The sequence below is a fragment of the Coloeus monedula genome (assembly GCF_965178545.1).
Source record: "Coloeus monedula genome assembly, chromosome: 22".
Classification (NCBI taxonomy): Eukaryota; Metazoa; Chordata; class Aves; order Passeriformes; family Corvidae; genus Coloeus; species Coloeus monedula.
Window position 1 is genome coordinate 7,995,561 of NC_138802.1, and position 16,796 is coordinate 8,012,356.

The 16,796-nt window shown below is 46.4% G+C and overlaps 1 protein-coding gene across 7 annotated transcripts in view; it reads right to left on the minus strand.

The window, feature by feature from the left end:
- Positions 1-16,796, minus strand: part of EIF4G3 (eukaryotic translation initiation factor 4 gamma 3) — a 141,750-nt gene that overhangs the window by 123,895 nt on the left and 1,059 nt on the right. The window lies entirely within an intron of this gene.

The following is a 16,796-nucleotide window of genomic DNA, read 5'->3' on the forward strand; positions in this document are numbered from 1 at the left end:
AACCCTCTGTGCTTCAGCAGAGCCAAGGTTTTGACGCAAACACAGACTCTACGAAGAGATTTCTGCAGGGAGTCTCACCCATGTACAAAAGAAACATTTAAGTGAGCAAAACGAACAAAGTGTCTATTTCCACTCCTTTAACGTTTACCCGTCTCTCGGCACCAGGATCACCCAACTACCCTGCCCCAACCAGGGAGCTCCTTCCTGCATGCTCCACGCACAGGACACACTCACTGGCTCAAAGGAAACTGGTTCCATTTTCCTTCACAGCCTGACTTGGAATAACCACACAAAAGGCAAAGTTGGCTAAATCCCGTCCTTTTGCACCACCCCATGAGCTAATCCATATGCTGCATTTAAACACTTCACTCCACATCTATTTGTGGAGCTGGACAAGGGGCAAGATATTTCTTTATACAAAGAAAGCTAATTTATTTGCCTAAAACACAAGGGTTTCTTAATTGCAATCACAGCACCAGCTTCTGCAAGAACAGCTTGTAAAGATAAAAACTTGGGTTGTAGCTGAGCTAACAGGGAGGAAAACCCGACCATAACCAGAGTTTTAATTAAACTGACTGATAGCCCATTCACACGGGCCACAGCTCGCAGAGGACGCCGTTTCCTTTTGGGATTTTTCAATATAGAAAGGACTCCTGCTCTTCACCACTGAGATAAAGATCTTTTTAGAGGTGCTGATCTGTTGCTTCACTGGAAGGTGAAGGAAGTTCTCATCAGAAACAGCCAGCTGTGCAAAAAAAGTTACTGTTCTTCAGGCATCCAGAGGGGAAATCCACTCGGAGGGACCAAGCCCAGAGCCGTATCCGAACATAGCCCTGGCAGCACAAAGAGGCATTTCAAGCACACTCACACACTCCTGCCACACTCTCCTCCTCCACTGCAGGAATATTTTTTGCCTCCTTTGTTTCCTCACAGGTGGGGAATGGCAAGCTCGAGCAGGCAGCTTGCAAAGAAGGGAAGAGGAACTTACAAACCAAGTCCCTTGCACAGCAAACAGCAAAGGACCTGTGGCTGCTGCAGAAGTGGGAATTTACAGCTGCTCTTGCATCACATCTTTTATTTTTCGCCTTTTTTTTTTAATGTCAGGTCCAATACTCTCAAGTCTAATTATCAGAACACCCTTGAAGGTGAGAAAGAATAAAGAAGCAGAGAAAAAAAGGAAGTTATCCTTAGGTGATAAAAGAAAGTGATTCCTGTGGTTGCCTTGTGCAGGGCCAGGAGTTGGACTTGATGATCCTTGTGAGTCCCTTCAAACTCAGGATATTCCATGAGTCTACAATCTGGCATGAAATCAGGTAACTCTGTGCACTCAAAACTCCAGTGAAGGCAGCAGTTGCTACAACACACAAGCTTGAAACCAAAGTCTAAAGAAATGTGGAAATAGAGAAGAAACAAAGCAAAAGTCCCTAAAACACCTATTGCTGATTGGCAGTGACTTGGGCTTCCACTGGCAACTCTGGCAAGATGACCAGCAATGGGATATAAATAGGAGATTCCTTTTCACCTTCCTAAGGTAGGGCTGCTGTGCTGGTCACTGAGAACAAACCCAGAGAGTAAGTTGTATTTATTTATGTTTCAAATCACAACATGCACCACACAGCATTAAATAACAACTCCTTACTCCAAAGCCTTAGTGTTTGCACCATAGATAAGAGAACATCAATAATCTGCAGCAAAGTACACCCTATTTCCAGATAAAGCAAGATGTATTTGTTCTACTTAATTCTGCTTTGTATAGTCTAGATAACACATTTTAAGATGCAATTATGAAATGCCAGCATTTAAAATCAATCTATGATAAAAGTTAATATAACAATCAATGGGAAAAAAGCAGTTCTCAAATATGCTAATACATGGTACAGGAGAGCTCCAAGATGCTGCTTATATCTAAATATTCATATGGAACAAAATGAAGACCTAGGAAAAGCCACACAAAAACCTCATTAAGGTTATTAGGACCACTAGAAGAGGTCCAAGCATAGGTTCCACTGAGCAGGTGGACTTAAGTCCCAACTGTTGGGCTCCTTCTGCTGCTTTCAGTACAAACATTGTGGCTGACACTCCACGCATAAAGAGGCTTAAAGGGACAAGCAACACAAGCAAAATGTGTCCACCAAATGAGCTTCTTCAAAGCAGCATCTGTAGAGGTTTCCTGGTTTTATGCTCTTTGCTTTTACTGAGTGGTAAGCTGCAAAGAGGATGATGCATGTTTTGGGTATAGAGATACTACAATCTCTGTTCACTGATCTCACCCCATTTTGCAGCTGCCTGAGTCAGCTCTGAGATTGGGATGATGTTAAAATACTGCCCTGTCCCCTGGCACCATGTAAAGTGACCCCAGAAACTGCGCTTTTCCCATGGAAATGAAAGCCTGCCCTCTGATCCTACCTGCTCCTAACGCTTACAACAGGCAGCACACCTGAGGCCTCCTGAGAAGACTTTCTCTCATGGGTAACTTCACATCCTGACCACTCCCACCCTGCGATTACACCGACCCAAAAATGCGAACCTACAAATGGACATCCTGAGCATAGCAAAGACAAGCCCAGCCTGGGCATAATGCAGAAAAAAGTGACAATTCCACTGACAGATGACCAACAACTTGCTTGAGGGCACCATGTGATGAACCACACAAGCTTTGGCCTTTTCTGCCCACTGACACTGAAGGTTGTGAAGGGAAATCGATATTATTACTAGACACAATCAAACTGACAATATCATGCAACACCTGCAGCTGATCTTTACTTTTCAGTCCCTGGAAAGACTATTTTGTCGCAATTCCCTTGTATCTAAGAGGAATTTAGCAAGACAGCTGCTCTGATTCTCTCTGCAGCCAGGGCACGTCAAGAAAGTGAGGAAGCTCCTTCAAAATAATCCTGATTCATTCACCTCACATGCAAGTGACCCCACTTTCTTCCACTCAATCAATCTGCAACCCGGCTTCTCTGGAACAGCAAGAAGCAGCAAACAGCCTCGGCTGTTTCACAGAACCACAGACTGGTATGGGTTGGGAGGGACCTTAAAGACTCTCCAGTCCCAACCCCCTGCCAGGGGTAGGGATGTTACTCCCCAGGGCTGTGTTTCCACCCCTCCTGGTCTATCACTGCTTCTTAGGCTTTAATCCAGATAAACTTCCTGATTTCCTGAGCTGAAGATAGAAAATTACAGCAAAGAAACAGCTTTGTTTTCACCTTTAAGCAAGAGAAAATACCCAGCCAAACTTCAGCTCTGCCACACATCCCCTGCAAGACGACAAAGGATGGCTCTGCAGCGCACCACAGAGAGGGCCAAGGCCTCAAGCTGGACAAGACCTGTTTCCCTTAAGGCGCCCACTGAAAAAACCAACACGGGCAAAAAGTTCAGGACCTCACACTATGACACCAATGGCAACGAGGGCAGTGCCTGAACTAAGTGATCAAAAGATGAGGTTTAGTGCATCACCAAATGTTTCTGAGAACCGTGGAATATCCTGAGCTGGAAGGTACCTACAAGGATCATCCAGTCCAGCCCCTGGCCCTGCCCAGACACCCCAACAACCCCACCCTGGGCACCCCTGGCAGCGCTGCCCAAACGCTCCTGGAGCTCTGGCAGCCTCGGGGCCGTGCCCATTCCCTGGGGAGCCTGGGCAGTGCCCAGCAGCCTCGGGGAGAAGAACCTTTCCCGATATCCAACCTAAACTCCCCTGGCACAGCTCCAGCCGTTCCCTGGGTCCTGTCCCTGGTCACAGAGCAGAGACTGGAGCTGTGCTTCCACTGCCCCTTGGGAGGAAGCCAAATACAAAAGGAGGTGAAGTCCCTCCATCAATACCAGCTCAATGTTTTTACTGATATATCTGAGCTGTATTTTGGGTAACAACCTTCAGTGCTGCAGTGGAATCCCCTTGCTCTGACTTTCCAAGCTTTGTCACAAGATTTACTATGGGATGTGTTAACAGAATGAAGCTGAAAGTACGAAACTGGAGCAGATCCGCTCTGTCCAACAGCATTTGGATCAGTCTGCCTTCAGAGCCGTGGTACAGACAACCTGGGGAGCAGCACATCCCAATCCCCACCTAAAAATAACTGCATTCCAGGAGCGACAGTCAATTCTAACATCATTACTCAATCTTGATTAAATCTAACGTTCAGTATATTTCTTAATCAACTCGCCTCAAGTGACTACCTTAAGGTTAATCTCTCAAAGCCTTTTTCAGGGGAGAGAAGATTCTTCCACCATCTGAACACACCAAGGAGCAGGTAGAACATGAAAATGATTATCCACAAAGCTTGTTCTTTCCAAAAATATTTGGCAAAGCACTGGGGTTTTTTTGTCTGTTTCATATAAACATGATGTAAAACGGAGTTAAAACAAAGTCTCAAAAATGCCCTTCAGCATTTAAAAAGGATCCAAACTCGGAGGAAGAAAGCATCTTGAACAAGGCATTTCGCAGCACAGTGCAGCAAAGAAAAACGTCCTTTGGATACTTTTAACTGCATTCATTTTTGCGATTAACTACAACAGAAGGGAAAATAAATCCAGTACCTAACAGAGAGATATCTTTACACTGCTTTCCTTGATGAAGTTCTCCTAGAGCAGCCTCTGGCTCCCAATCATTTGGTAAGTGTTAAAAACCATATTTATGTATGGAACAGTTCAGCAGGGAAATGGGATGCCAGCTCCCAGAGCCCCGAGCACACATGGAGGCACCTCTGCACGCTGCAAACCTCCCTCTGGAGACGATGGAATGCAAAGGGGTTGCCAAAAACCCTCCAGCTGCTGCTCAGGAAGGCATTTCTGCCCCAGCTGATAACACCCCTCACAGAGCCAACCACACCCACCTCCCGCCTCGAAGCTCAAAAGTCTTCACTGACCTGCGGCCGTAAAATGATCCTTCCTTGAAACAGCGGAACATGGAAGTGAACAGAATCACAGAATCCAGAATGGTTTGGGTGGGAAGGGACCTTAAAGCTCATCTCGTTCCACCTCCTGCCATGGGCAGGGACACCTCCCACTATCCCAGGTTGCTCCAAGCCCCGTCCAACCTGGCCTTGGACACTTCCAGGGATGCAGGGGAGGCCACAGCTTCTCTGGACATTGCAGAAGAGTTGGGAGAAGATATGTACTAGGAAAAATTCCTGGGTCACTTTTTCAAGCAAAGCCACCAACCAAACTAATTGCAACCATCCCTGGGGAGGAGGCAGCTCTAAGGCAGTCAGAACCATTGCTCCCAGAGAATGAGGAGGAGTCTTCAGAGTCGAGAAACTGCATTGTTCAAGAAATGAGGGAAAACCAGGAATCTAACAGGAGACATGCATTCAAAGAAAAACATCACACCCACAAAATTCCCAAGCAGTGGCCAAGGAAGAGCCAGGGGGGACAGAGGCAAATCTGACAGGAGGCAATGTCAGAGCCAGAACTTGTGATGATCGTTTTATTTTTGTTTATTGCATTTTCAAGCAGAAAAAAAGTAACAGTAATAGTCTCACACGGAACAGTAGCTACACAAGGCTAAGACCAAGCAAACCTCCTGGTAAATGCTATAAAAATATCCAAAGCAAGGCTGTGAGCAAGCTGGCCTGATGGAGATGACAAGGAGTGACTGGGAGGAGGAAGCCAGGGAGAACAAGGCTTTGATCTCCTGTCTGGCCAGACACACACACCAGCCTACTCCTTTCTGGAGTTACTTTGGCTTTTGGTCTATTCCAAAAGGAACAGGAATGGTTCTTCAGCTGTTCTCTGCACCTTTGGCTGCATCAGATGCTTGTGCACAGCTAGTCTGGCAGAAAAAAGGTTTTTTAATAAAATGCCACAGATCAGTCAACACAGCTGAAGCCACACCCGTCTTCCACCTTTCCCGTTCTGAAATGTAACTGCAGATACAACAGTTATTTTCAAATACTCCTGTATTTCAGTCATTGAGCTTAAAACAACTCACATCAAACAGCCAAACCAGGCACTATCTCACACAGACTGAATCACAATCCAATGAAAACAAAGGTCCCCAAATTCAGTGTGGCTGTCCCCTGACTAGCAGCTGAAACAGCAGTTTCTGGCCTGATACCAGCTCAGGGAGAGGCTCTGACCTGCTCAGCCCCCATCCATCTGCTGCTTTGAGGCAACCTGATAAACACACTCTGGGTCTGGGTTGGGAAGCGCAGAGCCACTGCCACTGGGGACAGAGGACACCGACTGGGAAACACACTCCAGTCCCAACAGCCTCACCAGGAAGAGAAAACTGGGATTTTGGGGCTTGTTCCCTTCAGAGAGAGCAGTTACTTAACATACACACAGAGTTATTTCTATACCGAGTTTGCCCTGCACACACATAACCAGGTAAGAGTATTAAAACCCCAAGAGCCAAAGCAGACAGGGCAAGGTGACACAACTGAAAAGGCACAAACAGAGGAAGGCAGAGCACGAGGAAAAGAATCTCATCACAGAGAAAGGCTCAAAAGCTTTTCTCCAGCCCTTATTCATCTTACAGCCGGGAATAAACTTCTCTGTGCATATGACAGCCTACCTTCCCTCATGCTGAATTCACAAAGTAAAACCTCCCATCTCTGGCTTCCCTTCAGAGCCAGCAGTTCCTGCAGCTGGGGGCACATTGTTACACGTCTGGAGAAGAAAGTTCCCATCCAGACATGAGCACCTCAGCTCGTTCAGGGCCATCTTCACCCAGGGGTCTGAATTTCCGTAAAGTACTAAAAACCAGCTGACTTTTCCCTTCCTGTGCATGTCATTAACACGGAACTGCCCTTGCCCACTCTGTGCCCTAAAATCACTAATAAACCACTCCAGCTTACCAGGCTACACCCCCCACATGCCTCTGCTCCACAGGGACAGCCCCTGCTTCTGTCCTGGGGGTTGGAAACCCTGCAGCAACATCCATCTATTCCTGAGCCAGGCTCTCCATCTGTATGATAAGCAGGAATACCAAACAGTCTGGTATTTTACCGTCTCATTCACTCTGCTGCGTTTCCTATGGTGTCTCCAATACCTCACGCTGTGACCTCAAGGGGAAATGCAATGCTCTGCTGGTCACTCTGTTGTGGTGACAGCAGTGTTGTCACCCAGAGTGATGGTCCTCCCATAAGCTGAGCAAGGAATTCTAAAAGGATGATTCTCCGGAGCATTGATGCTCATTTCCACTCCCAATTCTGTAATGCCTCGTGACTTTCCCCCCCATAATCTTTATTTCAGCAGTTTATCGAAATTAAATGAAATACTAAGTACCTTCTTGCCACATGCGGAGCTTATGACTTCCCCTGAGTTAAAATCCTGTGTCATACAAAATGAAATCCTGGGAAAGCTGGCATCCAGGGAGGGCAGTGCAACGCATCTTACACTGCTGCACAAAAACCAAAGTTCACAGAGGGATGTAGGTAGGACGGGAGCCCTGGGTCTCCTCAGTTCAGTCCTCTGCACCTCCAGTTTTCCCTCATAAGGAATCTCAGGTGCACACTTCACACACACCTCCGCAGGGGAATCCAAGAAAGAGGAACAGCAACGATATATTCACCTCACCAGGGTCTGAAGATGAGCAGTAAATTACTCTCTGAGCATTTCCCATTTAAAGAAATCCTGGTTTGCTTCCATTGGCTCTGCCTGTTGGATGCTGGATCCAAGGCCAGGTCAGATGGGGCTTCAAGCAACCTGGGATAGTGGAAGGTGTCCCTGCCCATGGCAGAGGGGTGGAACAGGAGGAGCTTTAGGGTCCCTTCCAACCCAAACCATTCTGGGATTCTACAAATTCAGGCCACGAACAGGGATTAACACAGAGGGAAGGCTGCAGCTGCTGCAGTGCTCTCTGAAGTGATGCCACACAGCTGAACCAACATACAGGTGGAAGTCGGTGAGGATACCTGATGTGCTATCCGAAATGGGAAAGAAATGGGAACTTCAGGACCTGTCCCTGCCTGGCTGCTCAGGCCTGTTTGCACCAACAGGACAGGCCTTGCATCACCACAGGCACGATGGTTCCTTTCCTGATGAGCATTAACCCCAGCTGTGCTGATCTCAGACTGCAATATCTCCACAGTCACAGCAGGGCTTTAAGACTGAACTTTCCACCTACAGACACTGCCCAGACAGTTGGATTTCACCACCACCACGGCCACAAGTGCCATCATCACATAACGCATGGACAGGGAAGCTCGGAGGACTGTGCTGGTGACCATTGCTACTTTAGTAGCCTCTTTTCAAATTAACCATAGCTAAGACAATGGTCTTAACCACTGGATGGGAGGGAGGAAGAGAAGAACAAGGTAAGTATTCTTCCCTTAAATGCTGATGTTTTGGAACACTGCAGAACAGGAATGGAGCACATCAAACATTTCTGATTATCCCTAGCACCTCTGACATTATCAGGGGCTGCAGTGCAATTTGGTTCACCAAACTGGTTGAAACACACTTCATCTTCTTCCTTTTTCCCCACAAACCAGAGACATTTCGGACTCACTCGCAGCCAGTGTGGACGATACAGATCTTTTGTCTCCCATTCCTAAGCAAAAACACCATCTTAAGCACAACATCATAAAAGCAAGGACGGAGCTAGACCACAAGAAAAAGCAATCCAAGCCTGAGGAGTGAGTGAATTCTCCTCCTTTGAGGGAATATCTGCAGTCCTCTCCTCCCAGTGGTGGAAGTTCAGCAGACTTCTCAAAGAGCTTCCAAACCATCAGCGACCTTTAGGAGTTTTAGCTCAACCAGAGAGACCTCAAACTCCCTGATGAAGACCAAGAGTTATCCCTGTTTTCAACACTTCCAAGCCTGGCTGCATTCTTCCCCCCAAAACTCCTTTCAAACAACAAGACAGAGCTGATCTGACAATAGAGAAGCAGCTCTCCCCACTCTCCGTGTCTGTCCCGCTCCCTTGTTTTATTCCTCTGCTCCAGCTCCTTTCTCCATGCCCTTATCAGGTTGATTAATACTCATTCTGGACGATCAGATGTCTGGTAGTTCAAGCTTTTACAGCACTCCATGCCATAACTCTCTGTAAGGCTCACACACTTCACCAGAAAGCTTTTTGCTGACTGTTCATCCCGGGCATTCAATAAGACATTCTGGACAGAGGTCCCAGCTATAAAACTCTCATGTTCTTCGGCTGCCAGGATGGGAATTTGGTGACAGTACAATTCATTCATTTATTTAATGATCTTAACATCAGCCTGAGTGGATAAAGTATGCTTTGGCTGCAGCAAGGCAGGGATGGGGCTGTGCCAAGGGCCGATTGTTTCAGTGAATGCCAGCAACGCCAGGTACTGCTGCCACGGCCACCGCACTGAGACGGGGTGGTTTGGGGGAAAATGGGAATCATTTCAAGTTAAACGTGGTGCACAACCTCAAAAAAGGAGATTATTTGTGCAGATGAACTTTTTCAAAATTAAAAAAGTGGTTTGGAAATGTAATCAATAAAATTAAGGCAAATAGTTTAAACTCATCGAAACTTAGGCTTTGTGATATTTGCATATCAACAAAAATTAGGTCTTTTTTTCTTTTTGAAGAGACAGACATAAAGGCACTTTGAAATTGACTTTAAAACACAACAGCTGAATTATTTGCACTCTAAAATACGAAACACAGAGCCCAGAAAAGCTGAGGACTTGGAGAGAGACCGTCCAGTGACAAGTATTTATAACTGCGTGAGCACTGGTGAGGAAGGGTGACACAAATTGAAGCTGGTTTCATATTATACAGCAAGTGGAACTCAAGATGTCTCACCAGCTCAAGAAATACTACATCCAAAAGCACCTTCCACACAAGCCTTGCCACGCTGTACCTGCTGAAATCCCCTTCCCAGCATGTTCCAGAGTTCGATGTGCACCATCAACTTCACATTAAAAGTCACAATAAACAGGCTTTAAATTTGGTTTCAGTTCTTGAATTCCCCCCAGATAAGTAGTATAGGTTACTCACCCTCAGCTACAAGAACCCTGCTGAGTTTCCTTTCCAATATAAAATATTGAGTCAGCCCAATGATTCAGCTGCAAAACAAAGTGTCCAGCGTGGAGCCTGTACATCACCCCGAACAGGAATTCAAGACTTCCAGAAAGTTTTCAGGCCAGATTTCAGCCTGAATTTCACATCAGACCTGACGGTTCTGTGGAAGATCTCATGGCAGCCCCAGGACAGAAGGGCTGGGTCTCACCACTCAGTGGAAATGTACTTTTTTTTTTTCCTAGAAAGGTCCTTTCCTCAGGATGCTTAGGAGCCTTCCCAAGACAACAGTTGCCTAAAAAACCAAAGCTGAAAGTAGCATCACTAAAAAAAATCTTTCCCTTTGATGCACAGAGAAGAGTCTCCTGCTTAGTCTGAAAGACCAAAGACTTCTCTCATTTTTGCCTTTTGGCAAGAGAACAAAATAAGCCCAGAAAATGCCAGTTTCAAGGCACAGTAACTTCTACGACCTACTAATAACACATAAAAGAGGGAAATGGTTTTCAGACCACCATCAGCAAAGCCATAGCATCAGCTCAAATGGATTTTCACCCATCACCAGTGACACAGACACTGCAGTCAGACTCCTCTGACTCCTCTGAGTAACTCAGTAACTCACAGTCACCCTCACGTGTAAATCAAACCCAAACACACAATCATCATCTGGCAACCCCAAACAGAGCAGCCCTGCAATGTTGATTGGTTTCCACCTTCCAAAGGCTCTCCAAACTCAGGAAAGTCTGTGTTATTTAAGACCTTTAACTGCATTAACTCCTTGCTTGCTGTTCTCACAGTACCAAGAGCAAACTCCAAGGCTGGCAGGAAAATTTCTGTCCATATTCTGACCATATTCGGTCCCCTCCCCTGCTAAAAGCAGGGATGGTCTTTGTGCTTCCAGCTTTTACAGCTACTCCTGTGCAGACACTCCTACTCCAGAGCATGGGAGTCTCATTCCTGCTGAGCTCAAGCACTTGGAAAGGAGCAGCTGCTCGCTGCACCTCGACAAGTCCTAACCCATTTCAACACTTCACCAACGGATTTGGAGAGCGCTACTGGGATCGGTCGAGGATGGGATAAGTTTTTCATCCAAGACACACATTCTGGAAGCCACTTGGCTTTTTTTTCAAGCCTATCTAAAGCTCTAGAAATATTTTAACTCTCATGTAGACAAAGGAAACACAAAGGTGTTACAACCAGCAATCAAAACATTTGATTTTTGGTGTAAGAATTGGTTTAAACCTGATACTCTGTGTGGGGAAACTTGTCCTTTTCTCTCCACCATAACTACGCAGCAAACAAAGGTAAAAACAACTCCTCGGGTACAATCGAAATACAGAGCGTGTAATTTTCCTTTCAGGAAAGAAAAAAAATAATCACGCTGTCCCATTAACCTAGTTACATGCCCAGCAGCAATTTGACTCAAGTCCCATCAGCAACAGCATGCCATCACCTATTCCAAAAAGAGGGAGCGCGCCCTGGGACACCTTCCAAAGGTAAAGAATAAACCATAGGAATAACATGCACCAGAAAACTTCGCTAGCCTAAAATCTGATTTTGCTCTTCTCCCTTTGATCCTCTTCTTTTTTAGGAACACATTCTATTTTCTTCTTCCAGCTGTTCCACATCATCAGCTCTTATTTGGGAGGCAAAACGGAGTCCAAGGTTTGGGAAGGAAAGCTGTACAGAGAAGTGCTTGAAATTGCAGCAAGTGTAAAACACAGCACCCTGAGAGTCTCATCAACTATACTCCCTTAAAAAACAAGAAGAAAAATTAGTTGCCCTGGTTCCTCCAGACCACAGGGCACACGACTCCCCCCACACATTCATGCCTTGGAACAAACACCAGTTTTCTCTTCCCCATTCATTCCAGAAAAGCTTTTGCAATTGCCAGCAGCCACATTCAAGTCACAGATAAAGTTTCCTACCAAAGCAATGCCTGTAAAACAGTGATACTACCCATCTGTAGTTCCCCAGAGTAAAAATTCCAGCAACTCTAATCATATTAGCAGATTTACACACAACTAGACAGTTGACTAGCCCTGAAATTGCTGGATTAGGAGAAAAAGAAAGTATAGGTTACCTCTGCCTTCTATAGAGAGATCTTCACTGCTAACCCCTACTACTAAACAAAAGTGGAGCAAATGCACCAGCTCAACACATCCCAATGCTTGCTAACAACATGGAAAAGCCTTTCAGCCTGAAAATGATGGACAAAAATCCATTCGCACACAGATAAAAATCCTTCTATGTGCCAACATCTAAAGGGGAAGTCACTTGTTCTGAGTCTCCTGTTACTCTCTCAACAACTTCTTACACAAACTCTGCTCCCAAATCAGAGCTGCTCATTAAATACACGTATATTTAAATGGATAAAGTAACCTTCTACCACCAACTTCTGCCAGAGAACATACACAATCATGCCCTTGGATGCGAGGAGAAAATAAGCCACTTGAAATCACATTTTTGGAACGGTTTTCTCCAAGAGATTTCACCACAAAAATCTTACAAAGCTGGTAAAGTGACATATCTGTGCGCTAACATGATTGGCTTTTGTCATTAAATAAATTAAAGCTATTGCTGCTTGAAAGAAGACTAAGATGTGCCAAGGCTGGGAAACATCAACAGGGGAGATGGCAGAGAGGGCTAAAGGCACTTAATTTTTTGGCAACACGCTCCCCAGTCTGTGCCCATTCCTCCCCTGCAGAGGAGCCACCACCACGGAGCAGCAGGGAAAGTCTCTTTTCCAAGCTCTTCTCCTGCTGCTCTGACCCTCCCAAGATGTTTGATCTCCACAGCTTCAACACTTCTAAACAGAAACACTTCCCAGGCAACACCTCTGCCCCTTCCTCCCCTTCATCCAGCCAAGATCTCAGAACTTTCCCTCCTCAACTCAGAAACATGGAGAGCAAGGAACACTTCTGATCTCAGCCTGGTCCCTCCTTTGCACCTCTCACCACTCCCTCCCTCCCTCTTGGGACCGTAATGCTCCCAACACCTTCCTCACACACGGCTGCCACTGGCATCTGGAAGAGGATTTCCAACTGTGCTCCGGTCGATGTCAAAGCAGCGCAGGGAGTGCTTCACACGAGAGCCACGACCACGCTCTCCAAGCTGACTTTTGTGCCCAAGCAGCTTCCGAATGCCTTGTCCTCAACAGACAAACCCCAGAGAGCACAAAGCTGCTCCACCACGTAGTCTGGGAAAACACCCCTCAAAATGGAAGTAAGAGAGGGAAGATGACATTGGCTCCAAACTTCCAGAGGGGATCACGGCAACCTAGAGGCCCCGACCCTTTGGCGCACACTGCAGATTCTCTCCTGGGAAAAATTATTGGGCACTTTCTCCTCCAGCTCAACTCTGTTCACAGAGAGACAACAGAGAACCCCATGCACCCAAATCCTCCTCAAGAATCTTGATTTAACCAGATCTCCAAGGCAGGCCTACTCTGGCCTGGCCTGCATCCTGACACTGGGCAAGCACTGCCAGGAACTCACCCCGACTTCTCACACAGCCTCAGACATTCCTAAACGCCATCCTCTATTTCTTGCTGTCCTCCTGGGCTTTTGGGAAGCTGCTTGCATCCAGAAGATGCCACCCGACACAGCAGGAACTAGCACATCACTTCCTGAAAGGGACTACAGCACAGTTAGCTGAACAATGCAGGAAAAACTAAAACTAAATTACTGAAGCAACATTAGCAAAACACACATTTCCTCGCAGAGCAATGGTGGAATTCACACAGAAATCAGTCCCCCAAACACTGATCCTTCCTCTCTGCTTCTCAGAAATTGAATTAACAAGGAGGAAGAAGAGAAAAAAAAAATTAGTAATGGTCTGTTGCACCCTGAGCCTGCTACGACCTGCAATAACCTGAGGAACACCCAGTTTTTCAGAGATGCCCAATCCCACATGGAAGCAGCCACAGGGATAGATTAAAGTCAAGCTTACTGGTGCCTGCACATCAACAACCAGGAACTCCCTCCAAACGTGAGGAAGTTGGGAAAAGAAAACAAAACCCTACTGACACCAGCCCCAAGCTGCAGACAGCTCTGACTGAACAGTGTCACATTAACCAGCAGCTGGGGGACCTCACCCCAGGTGCCATCCATCAACCTGGCTGTCCCTTACAGGCCAATGTTTGCTCTCGTCTGGGCTAGGAAGAAACTGGTGACTTGATTATATTGATCCACAAAATTTATCCCCAGCACGGGGACTTTTGAAAGAGCAGCTTAATGTAACACACACACAAAAAGTACTTCACTCCTAAGTGGGAGAGTAAAGAACAGGGTGTAGTGTGACACGTGTCAGAAGCACCATCGAGGTAAAACCACAAAGGGCCACAGTGCACTTGCAGCACCTTTGTTACTGTACATTTTTATGGAAGGAGTCTCACTCCAGACTTCACCAGAACTTCTCCTGCAGAAGCAGTCTGGGAGTCAAAGCCAAGGAGGGCAGACTGGGATTTATTTTTTATAATATCCCTTCTGTGTGTCGTTTCACCCTCCCTTGTCCTTTCCTCCCAAATAAGGGTCAGAATCCAACTGAAGGATTTATCCATACTTTATCCATGACAACTTTTTAGCACAATTTCTGCCTGAAATCAGGTTTGGCTGAATACTCACCACTGCCAGAGCCACAAAAGTATCTCAACTTACTTTTACACAGAAAATTTAACTTCTTGAAGCTGCTGTGTTAAGGAAATACCTCACAAGTCTGTCTTGTCTTACAGCAGCTTCAATAACTTCCTATTTACCAGGAAACAGAATGAATCTCACATCCAGACATTTCTGCTCTTCACGTCCACCGCTTTCCAGCTTCTCCTTCTCCCAAAAATGTTTTTTTTAAATTCCTTCTTTCCCCTGTATTTTAATTTTCCCTCCCTCGTGCCTTGCTACATGCACATGCTGAACACTTTTCTCTCACACAATTCTTATTTTTTTCCAATTACACAGATATTGTTTAATTTCATGATACATTAAGTCTGAAACCACAGACCAAAGTTCACCGGTAGGAAACTGTTTTGGTTTAAAAAGCCCAAGTCAGAGAAACCTGCAACTCTTTTATCTGCTGTGAGGTAACAGTGGCTCAACACTTGTATCAAAACAGAGAGGGGGAAAAAAAAGAAACCAAAGAGGGCTAAAAATAAGGCTGAACTCAGATGACCCCCTGCACTCCAGTAAATCAGGGATGAACTCTGCTCCCCGAGCCTCACTCAGAGCAGCACTGAGAGGTAACAGCTTTTGTTTATAATCAAACACAATTTGGTGGAGGATAAAACCGGCCAGGGCACCTGAATAAGCTTCACCAGGACACCTGAATAAGCACGGAAATTAAAGTGTTTGTATATATTCCAAGCAGAGATCAGTAGTTTAGGAGTTAAGCAGAGATATCGGTCAAACACAATGTTTTCAAAACAGGCTTGTCTAGAAATAAAAATGTAACGGTGTCATTTTAACCTCCCCACTTCTATAACACCAACTTGTCATGTCCATCTAACACTTCTCCCCACCTCTGTCCCTCCTGCTCACGGTGTCATTGGGTCTCCAGGAGGGGACACACTGCCACAGCAGCCCCAGCTCCTCCAGGAGCTTCTCCAGTCTTTCCAAGCCCTTTTGTTTTTAGGCTGCGCTCAGAGTAAACACAAACTTCATCCCTCGTGTGCTTCATGACCTCACTGAAAGCAACAACCACAACCGCACAGCCCCTCATCGGACCCACCACCAGGCTCCCCCTCAGCAACACCCAGAGAAGTATCCCAGGGAATAAATAAAGTGCTTTGGAAAGCCCAGCACAACCCCAGAGCCAGGCAAACTTCAGCCTTCAACTGTCAAGACACCCGAGCACCACATTTCCCGATAAAAAAGCCCTTTCCCAGACAAACCAGCACCTTGATAGGATGATCAGCCGGGCACAGCCTGTGCACGCTGGCCAGCATTCCCACTCCAACTCTTGGCACATCCCTCAAAACTGAGCAACAGTTTTACTTACCACCACCCTGCTGACTCTACTGACAGCACCTTCCCACTTTTTTTATTCCTAAAGCACCCGCTGGATTTACAGAATAGCACAAACCAGGCAAAAATCACCCAGCACAGAGAACGTCCAGGGGTTTTCACTTGACCCAAACAAATCTGTAACGTCAACAGTCCCATGATTTAAGCAATGAATTTGTTGTCATGGAAGGGGTGATTCTTGCCGGAAGCTCAAGAAAACAATGGACCTAAACTGATTATAAAAGGGCTGGGTTTTCCCACCTCCAAATTGAAAGTGAGAGCAGCAAAATGCTGGCACACAGGGAACACAGTTCTGAGCACAGGCAGCACGGCACAGCCCTCGGCACGAAAACCACCCTGCACTTCCACCTTAAAATCCAACTCACCGCCAAACGTTAATAGGAAAACACACTCCCGACCGTCCCTGCACCATTCCCGGATAACACAGCACGGAGATATTTCACAAAGTGTGTTTTTCACTTCATACTCCCCCCAAAACTCCAGGGAGGGGGGGAAGAGAACAGCCAGTTTGCCACGGGATGATGTCGGACGCTGGAAACAAAACCTCAGGCCGGCAGGCACTTTCCTGCTGATCCCTGCAGTATTTCCCTCCTGACTCGGGGCCTACTCGCAGCACAGAACCGAAGACCTTTAAAAAACACTCGCAGCCCCCGCCAGCCTCTCTTTGTAGCAGCGGCCGCTTTGGTGGGGGGATTTTGGGGAGTGGGAGCCTCCTCCTCCTCCCCATCACGCGTGGCCTGGCAGGGAAAGCCGCTCAGTGAGACGTTCCACCTGAGATTTATTCCCACCAGCCAAGTAGGAAAAATTAAATAAAATAAAATAAATCACATGAAAATCGTCCCTAGCTGT